The sequence below is a fragment of the Macrobrachium rosenbergii genome, chromosome 9 (assembly GCF_040412425.1).
Source record: "Macrobrachium rosenbergii isolate ZJJX-2024 chromosome 9, ASM4041242v1, whole genome shotgun sequence".
NCBI lineage: Eukaryota > Metazoa > Arthropoda > Malacostraca > Decapoda > Palaemonidae > Macrobrachium > Macrobrachium rosenbergii.
Genome location: NC_089749.1, coordinates 8537706 through 8552661, shown reverse-complemented (window position 1 = coordinate 8552661; position 14956 = coordinate 8537706). Strand labels below are relative to the sequence as shown.

The following is a 14956-nucleotide window of genomic DNA, read 5'->3' as shown; positions in this document are numbered from 1 at the left end:
GGGAGGGGAGAAAGGATTTCTTGCATACCTTGGGTCCTTACTGCCTAATGCAGTGTTTGCTTTGTTAACCTCTTGCTACTAACCACTGTATTGAGAGAGAGAGAGAGAGAGAGAGAGAGAGAGAGAGAGGATGATCTTATATGGTATTTAAAGGGTTCTTGTTACATGCTAAAAGGCTGTGCTGAATATATTGTCAAAATTATCACTGCAATGGCTTGAGAGAGAGAGAGAAGAGAGAGAGAGAAGAGAGAGGAAAGAGAGAGAGAGAGAGGAAGAGGTAGTAATGAGGTTAATAGGTAGAGAGAGAGAGAGAGAGGGAGAGTAGGCAATAGGTTAATAGGTGGGTGAGGTAGAGAGAGAGAGAGAGAGAGAGAGTAGTAAGACAGTGGACAAGGATGATCAAAATTTTTATTTCATTCAAATTCCTCGCGCAGTTAATTTTAATATTTTTTCTTTTTTTGTTCATATGTCTTCCTGATCTATAATTTGAGGCTTTCTATATCTTCTAAGATTACTAACTGTAATATAGAAATACAAAAATAGGATTTTTTATCTGAAAACTTAATATTTTACCCAGTGATAAAAACCCATCTTCGCGTCTGTTTTGAATGGCTAAGAAAAAAAGCCATTATTGCTACTGTTCATAGAATTATTGTTATTTTCATGGATGATATTTTAATTTTTGATGACATAACTCTGCGTCAGTACTATTAAAAAAATATAGCTAATAACCATTTGGCAATTTACATATTTTTTTGTATCATGCTTCAGAATTCCGCAAATAAATTTTTAAGAATTGTTTAAGATTAATATCTGATATTTATCTTAATTTTACACCTTCTCTGAACTAAGAATTTATTCCTGACGTGGAATCAGCCATTCTGGGAGTGAACACCATAATATTCTCTGAAGGCTTGAGTTTCAAGTCAGTGGCCCCTGCGGTGGGCTTGTTCCATATGGATAGGCTTCATCTTCTGAATAATACATAATAATAACACACATAATAATAATAATAATAATAATAATAATAAAAGTAATAATAATAATATTGAAAAGTGGATGCATATACGTATATATATATATATATATATATATATATATATATATATATATATATATATCCAAGCGTCTTACAATTCAAGTAATGGAAAACTATTATACTTTATCCGCTCTCCAAAGACATTGTGAAAGTTCTCATGACGAAATCGAGGTCAGAAACTCGAAACTTGAATGGAAAATTCTGTTACTTAAGAACTGCCAATTACTGACTTTCGCTCCGGAGAAGAATTCTGGAGGTCTTATAATCTTCATAACAAGGTTGTAATTTGTTATTCCCTCAGTCGGGTTTCATGGAACTCGACTTTGCATGAACATCTATCAGACAGTGGATGTATATGTATATGTATATTTATACATATATATATATATATATATATATATATATATTTATATAGATATACATATATATATATATGTAATTTATATATGTATTTATATATATATAATTATGTATATATGTGTATATATATACATATAGGTTCCGGCAATGATATAAATGATAATATATATTAAATAATATTTCACATTAATTTTAGTATTATTAATTCTGCCCTCAAAAATTTAGAAATATTATCCTTCACTTATTTTACTGTCCTTTAATAATAATAATAATAATAATAATAATAATAATAATAATAATAATAATAATAATAATAATAACATCTGATTATCCATCAATGGCATATTATAAATTCCTTAACGCACAAAGTATATGCAGATAATCTCATTTGCATTTTTTCAAATCATCTATAAAATATATTGAAACGGCGTCACACTTGGGAGATTAGGTAATCTAATTTAGAGTTCAGTTAGCCAATTGAAGTTTAGAAGTGGATTTACAGCATAAGTACGAAGCTGTGTTGGTGGGTTAGTGATGACAGAACAACAGCAATGTGAAACGTTCAGTGAAAAGTCCGTAGGTAATATTATTGTCATAGTTCAGTATACAAGACTTTGTTGATGGGATAAGATTGAGAAGAACCATTTTAGATCTTTATTATTATTATTATTATTATTATTATTATTATTATTATTATTATTATTATTCGGGAGGTGAGGCCCTATTCATATTCCTTATTCATATTATTATTATAATAATATACAATAATAATAATAATAATAATAACATATTAATAATAATAATAATCTTTGGAAGCTTGAATTTCAAGACAATGGCACCTTTGGTGGGTTTGTTCCCATATGAATAGGTTCATCTGAATAATAATAATAATAATAATAATAATAATAATAATAATAATAATAATAATAAATTATTTATACATGTCAGTTATGACAAGTAGCCGAAAATGACATGACTGCTCTTAAGTCTGTCAGTCTAACTGAACCTGCAATACGAAAGCACACACACGCACACACACACACACACACACACAGTGCTTGCTTGCAACCAAGTAACCTTCTGCCTAAATCTTGCTCTGGTCGTCTTGACTAGATCGAGCCAAATTCCTTGACGCTGTAAGGAAATGACAATTGAATTCTGCCCCCGCCAATAAAGGCAGTATGACAACGAATGACGTATGTATACACACACTCGTTCGCGAGGAATTGACGCCAATTGACGACGAAAGTGGAAATAGCGTCGCTTGTGTGTACATTGTGATATTGTATAACGAAAACCAGCTTCATTACGAGGTAACGGCATGCGTTGATTGATAGCGTTATTGTTCCGTCTCGCCGGCCCAATATCCCGCGGTTAATTTCGGTTTCTCTCTGTCTCTCTCTCTCTCTCTCTCTCTCTCTTGAGTGCAGTAATAATATTCCGGGGAACCGGCAAAGTTTGCGAAACGGTCGAAACGTTTTGGGGGCGAATTCATTTCAAATGGGGACTAACGACTCTTCTCGGACGAGGCAGAGAGAGAGAGAGAGAGAGAGAGAGAGAGAGAGAGAGAGAGAGAGAGAGAGAGAGAGAGAGAGAGAGAGAGTATGCGGAACGTTTTTGATAACGTTTTACAGCAAAGGGTCGAAGTCCAGTCTGGCTCAGCGAGAACGTTTTTTTTTTAGGAGCTGATTGAGTTAGGGTGTTATTCTAAGACAGTGTTAATTATCTTTTATTTTCTGTCGTCTGTTATTATTATTATTATTATTATTATTATTATTATTATTATTATTATTATTATTATTATTATTATTATTATTATTCAGAAAGAGATGAACCCTATGGTACGTTTATGCAAACAGTGGTAATCACCTTTATTTTCCTTGACATAATTATTATTATTATTATTATTATTATTATTATTATTATTATTATTATTATTATTATTATTATTATTATTATTCAGAAGACAAACCCTATTCATATAGAACAAGCCCACCACAGGGGCCAATGACTTGAAATTCAAGCTTCCAAAAAACATGGCATTCATTAGAAAGAAGTAACAGAATATAAAGGGAAATACAAAAAGAAAAATCACTCAATAAAAAAGAAAAAAAAATATACTAACAAATTTAAGTACGTCTATTTCTCTTTTTTCTTTCATATTATTCAAATAAAACAAGCCCTTGTCTACCCTCTACACATACACACATAAATACACAAACATACTTAAATGTGAGGCCAGAAATTTTAACCTCCCCGCACCCAATGATTATTTATGGAGTGAGGCTGCCAGCCCCAAGGTTGTTCGAGAGGCCTTCGTGCGGACGGCGTTTGGTGTTTCTGGTTGGTCACCCATCCGAGAACTGAACAGACTCGGTGGTTTTGTGAACTTAACGAACCGAATCTAAGGTTTTTCGTCGTGTTATTTTTTTTACTCTTTTTCAGAGCTGCCATATTGTAGAAGCTTTTATATCTGGACATATTTGGGGTCGTATTTTAATAATTGACTTATTTTTTTTTCTATTTATTAACTTGTTAATTTATTTTTCCTTTTTTTAATAAGCGATTTCTTTCTATATTTCCATTACCTTCTGTTACTTCTTTGTAATGAACGCTGTGATATTCTTTGGAAGTTGCGAATTTCAAGTCAGTGGCCCCTTTGGTGGGCTTGTTCCAAATAAATAGGGTTCGTCTTCTGAATAATAATAATAATAATAATAATAATAATAATAATAATAATAATAATAATAATAATAATAATAATATTCTTTGGAAGTTTCGAATTTCAAGTCAGTGGCCCCTTTGGTGGGCTTGTTCCATACGAATAGGGTCTGTCTTCAGAATAATAATAATAATAATAATAATAATAATAATAATAATAATAATAATAATAATAATAATAATAATAATAATAAAATACTCATCGTAACATGAGTCTTAAAATGGGGAAATAACTCCACAGTTATTTTTTAGATATATGTGCATATACATAACTGTGGATTTGTTTCTCCAATAATAATAATAATAATAATAATAATAATAATAATAATAATAATAATAATAATAATAATAATGTTATTGACAAATAAATTATGAGTAGATGCTTTGACGTATTGGAAGTAAAATTACTGCATCAAACGACCGCTGTAAAAACTGTATTGGGTTTGGAATTGAGAAGATTGGTTGACAGACCAAGTTGAAACGTGAGGTGACAAAGTACCCAATTGACACTGATGATGACAGATGGTGAAATTAACCGGTTTATGTCGGTGATATGACAACTCTATCATCTACTTCCGCCATGCACAAAGGGTTTCAGGAATAATTTTGGGGTGGTTGGCTAAGGTACTGATATTTTATGGGATTTTATGCATTAGGTCGTGATGGAATGGTAGGTGTACCTTTTGAAATATTTATATTTGAAACGTTCAGTACCTATGTGTGTGTGTATATATATATATATATATATATATATATATATATATATATATATATATATATATATATATATATATATATATATACTTTAGGTTTTGAAAGGCTTACGAAGCATTACACTCCTGCATATATATATATATATATATATATATATATATATATATATATATATATATATATATATATATATATATATATATATATATATATATATATATATATATATATATATATATATATATATATATATATATATATGCATACTGTATATTATTCACACAATAAATCAAAACTCCTTAAACGAATGTGTTTAGATACCTATCTTTAACTAGGCTTCTGAGAGATTGTAAACTTTACCGAGGTCATTCAAAATTCTCTCTCTCTCTCTCTCTCTCTCTCTCTCTCTCTCTCTCTCTCTCTCTCTCTCTCTCTCTCTCAGCTCAGGATTAAAACTTCATCCCAACACTTCTCCCCACAAACACTGACTTTCACCCTCGAGTAATCACTTTCACTGAAATGCTTTAGTTCTAAAAGTCTTTATTATTATTATTATTATTATTATTATTATTATTATTATTATTATTATTATTATTATTATTATTATTATTATTCAGGAGATGGACCCTATTCGTATGGAACAAGCCCACCGTAAGGGCCACTGACTTGAAATTCAAGCTTCCAAAGAATATTATTATTATTATTATTATTATTATTATTATTATTATTATTCGGTTTTTTCTTTAATGTTTTATTTCCTGTTACACGATTTTTATTTGTCATTAAGGGCATCATTTAGTAAATAATATTAATGATAAACGGGCATTAGCGTCGCGAGAACAGCATTGAAGGTCTGTACTGCAGCGACCATCCCGCATCGCGTTTTGAGATTTTTTCACTACAAATGTACGATGTCTATTTTTACGTTCAGCAGTCACAAAACAGTTTTATATTAGTGATTCCGTCTTTTTTCAGTTAAACCAGACATTTTCACGCACAAACGACGTCTATAACTGATACCCCAGTTGCATGTTCTAAATTATTCAGTCGTGCATTGGGGGAACAGGATTTCACAGCAGAAGGCTGGTGATTCTCAGTGGCGATTCTTAGAGGTGATTCTGGGCGTTAAAAAGCTTAAATATATATACACACATGCGCGCTTACACACGCCCCAGTTTTATGTTATACTAAAATTGTTGAGCCATGCGAAACGTAGAACAGAACTTCACAAAAAAAATATGAGATGATTCTTAGCGTTGATTCGTAGCGTAGATTATATATATATATATATATATATATATATATATATATATATATATATATATATATATATATATATATATATATATATATATATATATATATATATATATATATATATATTATTTACACACACACACACACACATCGTACATACCTTAGGGGAAACCAGAAGAAGAAGTAACGCCGGAGAGACGGAACGGTAACCTTCTTACGACTTCACAAAATCCGAATGCAGTTCATTTCTCGAGTGTGAGGTCGACCTCGAGTTGCGCCTCCACTTCTCCTCCTCCCTCAAGGATTTCTTGAGCATTTATCGTAAATCATCGGAAAGGGGGAGGGAAGGAGGGGAGGGGGGAGTTAAAACAACTCTTCCTTCAGCGCAGGCGCCCTTGTTGTTGTTGTAGCAGGGGAGGAGGAGGAGTAGGAGGAATAGTAGGAGGAGGAGGAGGAGGAGGAGGAGGATGATGAGCGGGTAATAGGAAGATCTGTCATTCAGACTCGTTGCCAGAGAAGATTTTTTTTCGTGGTTTTTTTTTTTCTCGATGACTGAGGAGGAGGAGGTGAATGGTGGTTTCCCTGGAAAAAAGATGACACCTTTCTTATATATACGGTGGTGCAAATCTTCGAGTAGGTGGAGGGAGGGGTGAGGGGTGGGTGGAGGGAATTGGGAAAGTTTTTCTGTCATTTTGCATAAGTATTTTTTTGTTTTTGAAAATGATCGGATTTTGTTTCTTATGGTTGTCTCAGGCCATATATACGTACAGACGTAGAGAGAGAGAGAGAGAGAGAGAGAGAGAGAGAGAGAGAGAGAGAGAGAGAGAGAGAGTTCTACATGTAAAATCCAGGGACGTGTCTCTTTCTCTCTTGGTCACAATATCTGGTCGACATCAGGGCCAGAGTGTAGTGAAGTAATTTGATATTGAATATAAGTAAGTAAAAGTAAATATAAATAAATACAAATAAGTACAAAATAAATATAAATAAATACAACTATTCAAACTATTTCACGATCGTGGGCTAATGCAAGTCATGCGGTGAATGTCCAATGCTTGCTTAAGTTGATGAAGAACTGAATTCAGATCTCAAAATCGGGGAGAAAGTTTTTGGAACGAAAGTTTAAAAAGAGAAAGCTACGTTAAAATGGGCAAGAACTCACTCGACAAAAAGAGAAAGCGACGGTAAAATTAAACCAAAGAAGAAAGGGGTGAGTCAGATAGAGAAAGAGAAGGAGAGAAAGGGAAGAGAAAGTTAGTGAGAGAGAAAGTAAGATAGAGAAAGAGAGGGAGAGAAAGGGGAAGAGAAAGTTAGAGAGAGTGAGAGAAAGTAAGACAGAGAAGAGAGGAGAGAAAGGGAAAGAGAAAGTAAGACAGAGAGAGAGAGAGAGAGAGCCAGAGAGAGAGAGAGAGAAAGTAAGAAAGAAAAAGTGTGAGAAAGAGAAAGAGAGAGGAACGAGAGAGAAAGAGAGGCAGGTAGGAGAGAGAGAGAGAGAGAGGGGGCGAGAGAAAAGTAATATGACCTCACTTGTTCAGCCTTCAGCACACTGCGTCACCACCAGCTAAGTTGCAACGCGGCAACAGGAAATAATCAGCGCTCCTCAGTTACCAGCCCCAGCGTTAACGTCCTTGTCTGGTGGAATAAAAGATAGTTTTCAGTGTCCTAATTAGACGAGTAATCATTTATTTAATGATTCAAAAAGATAAACATATAGACTATAAGGTTCCCAGAGACCCTCAAACTCTACGGGGATTATCACATAACATTTCATTATTACTCATATTTGACTCAAAATGACGATATTATCACGTGCTGCAGTTCAGCTGTCCTTTTGCGCTCACCATACCTGTTGATATCAAGAAGCAGCAGCAGAGGCGCGCTCTTGCGCGCTTCAGGGCTTAATTAAGCGGTATAGGCTCGTTGCTTTCACGTCTGCTAATCCACGCGAAGAGGGACTGGATACCTTTCTCGAGTTCTTACAGAATAGGGCTTGTCTCAGTTTGAAAATGATTCTGATTGGTGAATTAATTTTCATTGCTTATTTCAAGCAACAGTAATTGGAATCGCTGTTAAGGTTTCGAACCTTTATTATTATTATGCATCTATTTTTATAAGAGTTAAAATTAATTTGTACTTCGACCCTTAATTGCTAATACACTGCCTTGTTGATGCATACGTACATCTGTTTTTGTAAATAAAAATACAATTTCACTGCTTGTGGTAAACTACAGTATTGGACCTTAACCACTAATATGTTGCTTGTTGATACATAATGTATCTATTTTGCAAAAGATAAAATACATTTTCAGTGCTTGTTTTTAAAATATAGTAATTGCAATATGCTGCTAATATTTGGACCCTTAACTACTAAAATGTTGCTTGTTGATACATAATGTATGTATTTTACAAAAAGATAAAATACACTTTCATTGCTTGTAGTAAGCTACAGTAATTGCAATATACTGTTAACATTTGACCCGTAATTACTAGTTTTGTTACTTGTTGATATTTAATTTAGCTGTTTGTACAAAAGATAAAATACAGTTTCATTGCTTGTGGTAAACCACAGTAACTGGAATATATCATTTAGATTTCGACTCTTAACTATTAATACGTTTGCTTGTCGATACATACAGCTGTATCGGTTTTTGCAAAAGACTAAGTATAATCGAACTGACTATAAACTAATATTTCCCAAATAGAGCATAATAATTTAATCGTTTTCTCGTGTTTTTGTAGATTTATAATTGGTGTAGAAAACTTCACTATCAGCTTATGAAATTAAAATATTGCATGCAATTCCATTTGTGATCTGATTACTTATACATTTTAACAGAGAGAGAGAGAGAGTTTGTCAGAAGTAAGTTTGTGAAGTACTTTATCAACATTAACCTTGAAAAAGTAAGAAAATGAATATCACTGGCTTTTATATTAACTTGGTTGAATACCTTAAAATTTAATTTTATTTCTTTCGTTATGTTTGCCCCTGATTGCAAGAGAGAGAGAGAGAGAGAGAGGTTGACTCCCCAAAGATCGTGACGTAATGTGCAACAATTGTCCCTACTGCACAGAGAGAGAGAGAGAGAGAGAGAGAGAGAGAGAGAGAGATTGCCCGACAGACCAGTATAAACAGCGTCACGCTGAAGTGTCCTCCTTGATGCAGTGAAGAGAGAGAGAGAGAGAAGAGAGAGAGAGAGAGAGAGAGAAGTCAGTTTAGTGAAGGTCAATATATATATATATATATATATATATATATATATATATATGTATATATATATATACACACACACTATAATTCAACATCTGTTAGACCACCCTCTCTCACTATACAGGAACCGCCCCCACCCCAACCCAGAGGATGCTAGTCCTCGGTCCTAATCAGCCTAAATCAAGGATAGTGATCTGTGCCCTCATCCTGGGCAGATGATGCCCTCACCCTGCGCCCCCCTCCCCCACCCGTAATAAAGGTCCTAGGTCCTTCCTCTTCCCAGAACTTGTTTAGCTATGCTGATTATGTTAGGAGTGCAGCAGAAAGCTGTTGTGCCGGCTTTGGCTGTCCGTACGCACTTTTTTCTGTTCGGACTCAGATCTTGAAAACTACTGAGGCTAGAGGGCTGCAAATTTGTATGTTGATCACCCGCCCTGCAATCATCAAACATACCAAATTACAGCCCTCTAGCCTCATTAGTTTTCATTTCATCTAAGGTTAAAGTTAGCCATAATCGTGCATCCGGCAGCGATATAGGACAGTCCATCACCACCGGGCCGTGGTTAAAGTGTCATGGACCGCGGCTCATACAGCATTATACCGAGACCACAGAAAGATAGATCTATTTTCTGCGGCCTTGATTATACGCTGCACAGAAAACTCGATTGCGCCGAGGAAACTTCGGCGCATTTTTTTACTTGTTTTTATATCTTTGGCTGGTGTGAGTTTAATGCACAGTGGATGGTTATAGTTCTTTGGGATATAAGAAACAGTATATAGAACTGGAGTGTCGTGATTATAATTCTACGGGATATAAGATACAGTATGTAGAACTGAACTGTCAAAATATTAGTATTAAATGGTTATTGAAGCTGCGAATTCGATTGACAGTTTATTCTTAAAAACTTTCTCGCGAAAGCGCTCGAATACAACTCGACACTTAGCTGCGTATAAACCCCAATCAAATAACTTTATCAAACACTTATTTTCTGTTTTCAATATTTCCAACAACCCTCTTCTTCTCAAATCATTAAAATTGGGTAATTATCCTCCCCGGAGCTTTTTGATCATTCGCGAACAAAGGTCATTTCTAGGGAAAGTTTATTTACGGGAAAGTTTTCGACCTTTCTTTTTATACTTTCTATACTTTCTCTTCCGCGAAAGGAAACTTTGGCGAACAAAAGTCGTCGGGGGCTAATTATGCTCATTTGATGGAAGCACTATACAAAGAGTTGTCAGGTTGCGGGTGTGGAAAAGGTGTTGGCAGGGTGTTGGCAGGTGGGGACGCGGGGGGGTGGGGGTGGGCAGAAGAAGTCTGGAAAAGGATCGTGAGATATACCCGAAAGTTTCTGTTAGAAATAAAAAAAAATCCGTCTCACAAACTTGTACCAACACTTGAATAAAAAATATTAATGAAAAATAATTTTTATCACTGTCAGTTGTTGCCATTTAATTAGGTATTAATTTATGAGTCTGGATGAATTTTTGAATGTAAATTACTTAAGTGTTATTTTTGTTTTGTTAGCTTGTTTGCTCCTCTCCGGTGGTTCGCTCCTTTTATAATTTTACTAATGCCAGTTGTCTTTTTCATATATGGTGCTGAGTGGGTGTGAGGCCTTCCCAGTACATTCCATTCCCCCACTCCCCACAGCCCTGGGTGGACGAGGGGTCTTATATTTATCCTACAAGAGTAGGAGTTAGTTACGTTCTGGACCTCTGCCTGGGCATTTGGTTGGCTTTTGGACTGCTGTTTGACTTGCTTCTTGTTTTGAGGATCTGTACACCCGCCAATATATAGTGGATCCATTACCCTCTGCAGCTTATAAGAGTTCATCTTCGGATAATTCTTCCATACCCTTGGTCAGTTATTAAAGCCAAGGGGACCTCACTGTCCCTACGGTAGGGTATTTATAACCCTTGTTTAAAATATAGACGACTTCTTGTTGAGATCACGGCACTTTAATCTGTTTTGGGCCCTAATACCCCGACTGCCTTGATTTATCCTCCAGACGTGGAGAGTGACTGTCTTTCAAGAGGAGCCACAGAAAACTATAAATAAAAGTTGTTAGGGATATTAGATTGTATTGGTAGGATATTCTCTCTTTGCTTTTCTCTTCCTGTCTGGGCCCCCTCCTTTTGTGTTTGAATGAGTTATTTTTCTATCATTAATTGGGTAAGTGGTTGTTGATAAGTATAATTGATATTCATATTATTTTTGTATCTGAAGAGGTTCAGGTATTATTTCTGACTTATATTAATGTATTAAAATTAAGGATTTTTCTTGGTATTTTCTTTGCCCCTTTGAATTGATTTTTGCACACGGCTAAGAGGTTGAGATACTATTCCACCAATTGTGGATTTAGTATTGTGTTGGTGAATACTTGCTGATTTATTATATTTGGATATAGTGTGGTGGTTAATCAAGCCATCACAAGTGGCGACCGTGACAGGATTTTTCCGTTCCTGTGTATTCACTGGTGTGTGCAAAATTGATTCTTGGGGTTTAGTTTTTTTAGGCAGCATATTTTCACCTCCTCGCGTTTTTTGTGTATTGCTTTTTGTGAATAGGTGTTCATTATGTCGGTTGTTGATGTATTAGAACTCCTTAGTGGAGAGGGGTGGCAAGAGAGGCTTGCAGAGTTGAATAGGGATGACTTGATAATTGTAGCGCAGCATTTTGAATTGGAATATGAGGTGTCAATAAGAAAGGGTGTATTGTTATTGCAAATTTATGAATATATAAAAACTGTAAAGGCTGGTGGGAACAAGAAGTGAAATCTGAAAAAGGTGGCGTGGTATCTGTAGAAATTTTGGATAGGCAAATTGCTTTGAGGAAGGTGGATTTGGAAATAGAAAAGTTTAAGGCAGAGGAAAGGGAAAGGGAGAGGCAGCATGAGATTGCCATGAGAGGTGCAGGTCCTTCTTCCCTCCCACTTCTCCAAATAGGTCTGTAACGCCTGCTATTAATTTAGCGCAGGCTCTCAAATTTGTACCTCAATTTGAGGAAAATAATGTGGCTGAATTTTTGTATCTTTCGAAAGAATAGCAGCAAGGTTGGAGTGGCCCCAAGAATATTGGACCACTCTTATTCAAAGTAAATTGGTGGGAAGGGCCCAAAAGGTCTATGTAACTTTTTAGAGGAGGATCTTTCATCAGATTATGAGAGTGTGAAGGCCATTGTCTTAAAGGCCTATGAACTGGTCCCTGAAGCCTATAGGCAACGCTTCAGGAACTTACAAAAATGTAGGAGCAAACGTTTGTAGAATTTGCAAGGTCTAAAGAACAATATGCTAGTGATTGGCTTAAGTCCAAAGAGGTGGTTGATTTTGATAAATTAAAGGAATTGATGTTGGTGGAAGAGTTTAAGAGGTGTGTACCGGATAAATTGAAGGTCCATCTTGAAGAGTTAAAACTCGATACCATTCAGGAAGTAGCCATCGCTAGTGATGAGTATTATCTATCTCATAAACATGAGTTAGAAGGTGTAACAATAAATGTCAAGTCTAGTTGGGTTAGAACAGGCAGGAATAATAATTGTAATAATAACAACATTGGTAAGAGGTTTAATAGAGGCAATTATGGAAGTAACCATCAGGGTAACCATCAGGGTAATAACTATCAGAGTAATACTAATAATAATAATTTTTCTCCTAACAGAGGTTATAGGAAACCTTATGGATATAATCCAGAAAAGTTGAAGGCACTAACGTGTTTCTTTTGCAATAAGAAGGGGCACGTAAAAAGTATGTGTCATGCATTTAGAAAATCACAAAGGGTTGATGGTAGGCCAGTAATGAGTGTGGAAAAGAGAGAGAGAAACCGTCCCCGCAAGGACCACTGACCAATGACTACGTGGCTGCTTTGATAAGTATTTGTCTGTCGGTAGTGTCTCGTTCGTAAATTCGTCCGAGAGAAGGCAAGTACGGATTTTGCGTGATACTGGAGCAGCTCAGTCTTTGGTTCTTCGGGAGGCATTGCCGGGTAATTTGGTTTCTAAAAATAATGAATTTGTGTTGCTGTCTGGTTTCCCTGATACGGTAAAGTCTTACCCTATTGAAAATTTTAACTTGATCTGTCCTTCCTTTTCAGGAAATTAAAAAATTGGCCATCGTTGATAAGTTTCCTGTTAGGATGTTGATATTGTCATAGGAAATGACGTTGCGCTTAAGAATAATACCTGTCCAATATTGGTAAATCCCGATCATGAAGTAGCGGTAGTTACTCGATCTAGTGCTAGAATTGTTGACGCTGCAGAGTCAACAATTGATGTTGATTTAAGTAGTTTAGATCGTAGCGGTAGCGTAGTTGTAGGAGATATTGATATTATGAAGAATAAACCTAACTGGACTGTTGAAGAGCTTATTAAGGCTCAGAAAAAGGATTTTCAGGATATCTCTATAGAGTCGGGTGAGGTGCCTGATCTGACTACTCCTAAGTTTAAGATTATTAAGAATATTTTGTATAGGTTGAGTAGACCTATGGAGGCTAATAATGCTGATCACGAAATTTTGAAACAAATAATGGTTCCTTATGTTTACAGGAATGAGTTAATTGCATTGGCGCACGAGAGTGGTTTGGCTGGTCATTTTGGTATTCATAAAACTTCGGTCAAGTTACTTATGAATTATTATTGGCCCAAGTTGAAGGCAGATGTGAAGAAGTTTGTCAATAGTTGCGACGTCTGTCAAAAGGTCGGTAAGCCCAATCAGCCTATTCCAAAAGCGCCTTTATGTCCTATTCCAGTGGTTTCTGAACCTTTCAAGGAGGTGATTATTGATGTTGTGGGACCTTTACCAAGAACTCGTAGTGGAAATGAATATATTTTTACTATCATGGATAAGATGTCTCGGTATCCTGAGGCGATTCCGCTGCGTACTATAAAAAGTGCTAAAATTGTAGATGTATTAATAGAATTTTTCACCAGGTTTGGAATGCCTAAAATAATTCAATCGGACTGTGGTTCTAATTTTGTTAGTAGGTATTTCAAAGACAAAATGGCAGAGTTGAATATAAAACATGTAACCTCTTCTCCATATCATCCGGAAAGTCAGGGAGCTCTGGAGAGGTTCCATCAAACCCTCAAGTCTATGATAAAGAAATATTGTTTGGTTAATGGTTCCGAATGGGATAAGGAACTACCTTATTTATTATTTGCATTTCGGTCAGTGCCGAGTCAATCTTTAGGATTTTCACCTTTCAGCCTTATTTTTGGTCATTGTGTGCGTGGTCCATTGGATGTGGTTCGTGAATCTTGGGAGGGGGACGCCCCTGATATAAATTTATTAGATTATGTTAGTAATTTGGGTGATAAATTAACGAAGGCTTGGAAGTTTGCTGGTGAAAATTTATTGTGTAGCCAAAAGAAAATGAAATACTTTTTTGACAGAAAGACTAAGGAGCGTAATTTTGTAGTGGGTGATAATGTTTTGGTATTGCTTCCCATTCCAGGAAACCCTTTAAAAGCTTCATTTTCAGGACCGTGGAAAATTTTAAAGAAATTAAGTGAGGTAAATTATTTAGTAGAGACCCCTGAGAGAAGGAAACCTTTTCAGCTTTGCCATATAAATATGTTGAAGGCATATAATGAACGGGAGAAGGTTATTCCCGTGGCCTCTATCGGGGATGTTGTTGTGTCTGATAATAACTTTTTTTCTTTT

At 35.4% G+C, this 14956-nt stretch overlaps 1 protein-coding gene across 2 annotated transcripts in view; it reads right to left on the bottom strand.

Moving 5' to 3' along the window:
- The window catches only part of LOC136841407 (uncharacterized), a 37341-nt gene extending 29694 nt beyond the window's left edge, over positions 1-7647 (bottom strand). Inside the window, exons 1-2 of one of the 2 annotated variants that reach the window (XM_067108331.1) lie at positions 7619-7647; positions 6252-6673 (exon numbers count right to left, since the gene is read on the bottom strand). The gene's annotated coding sequence lies outside the window, so the exon portion shown is untranslated. Of the gene's footprint in view, positions 1-6251; positions 6674-7618 lie in introns of those variants that run through there. The other variant, XM_067108332.1, reaches the window with a different exon arrangement.
- Positions 7648-14956: the final 7309 nt, after the last annotated feature.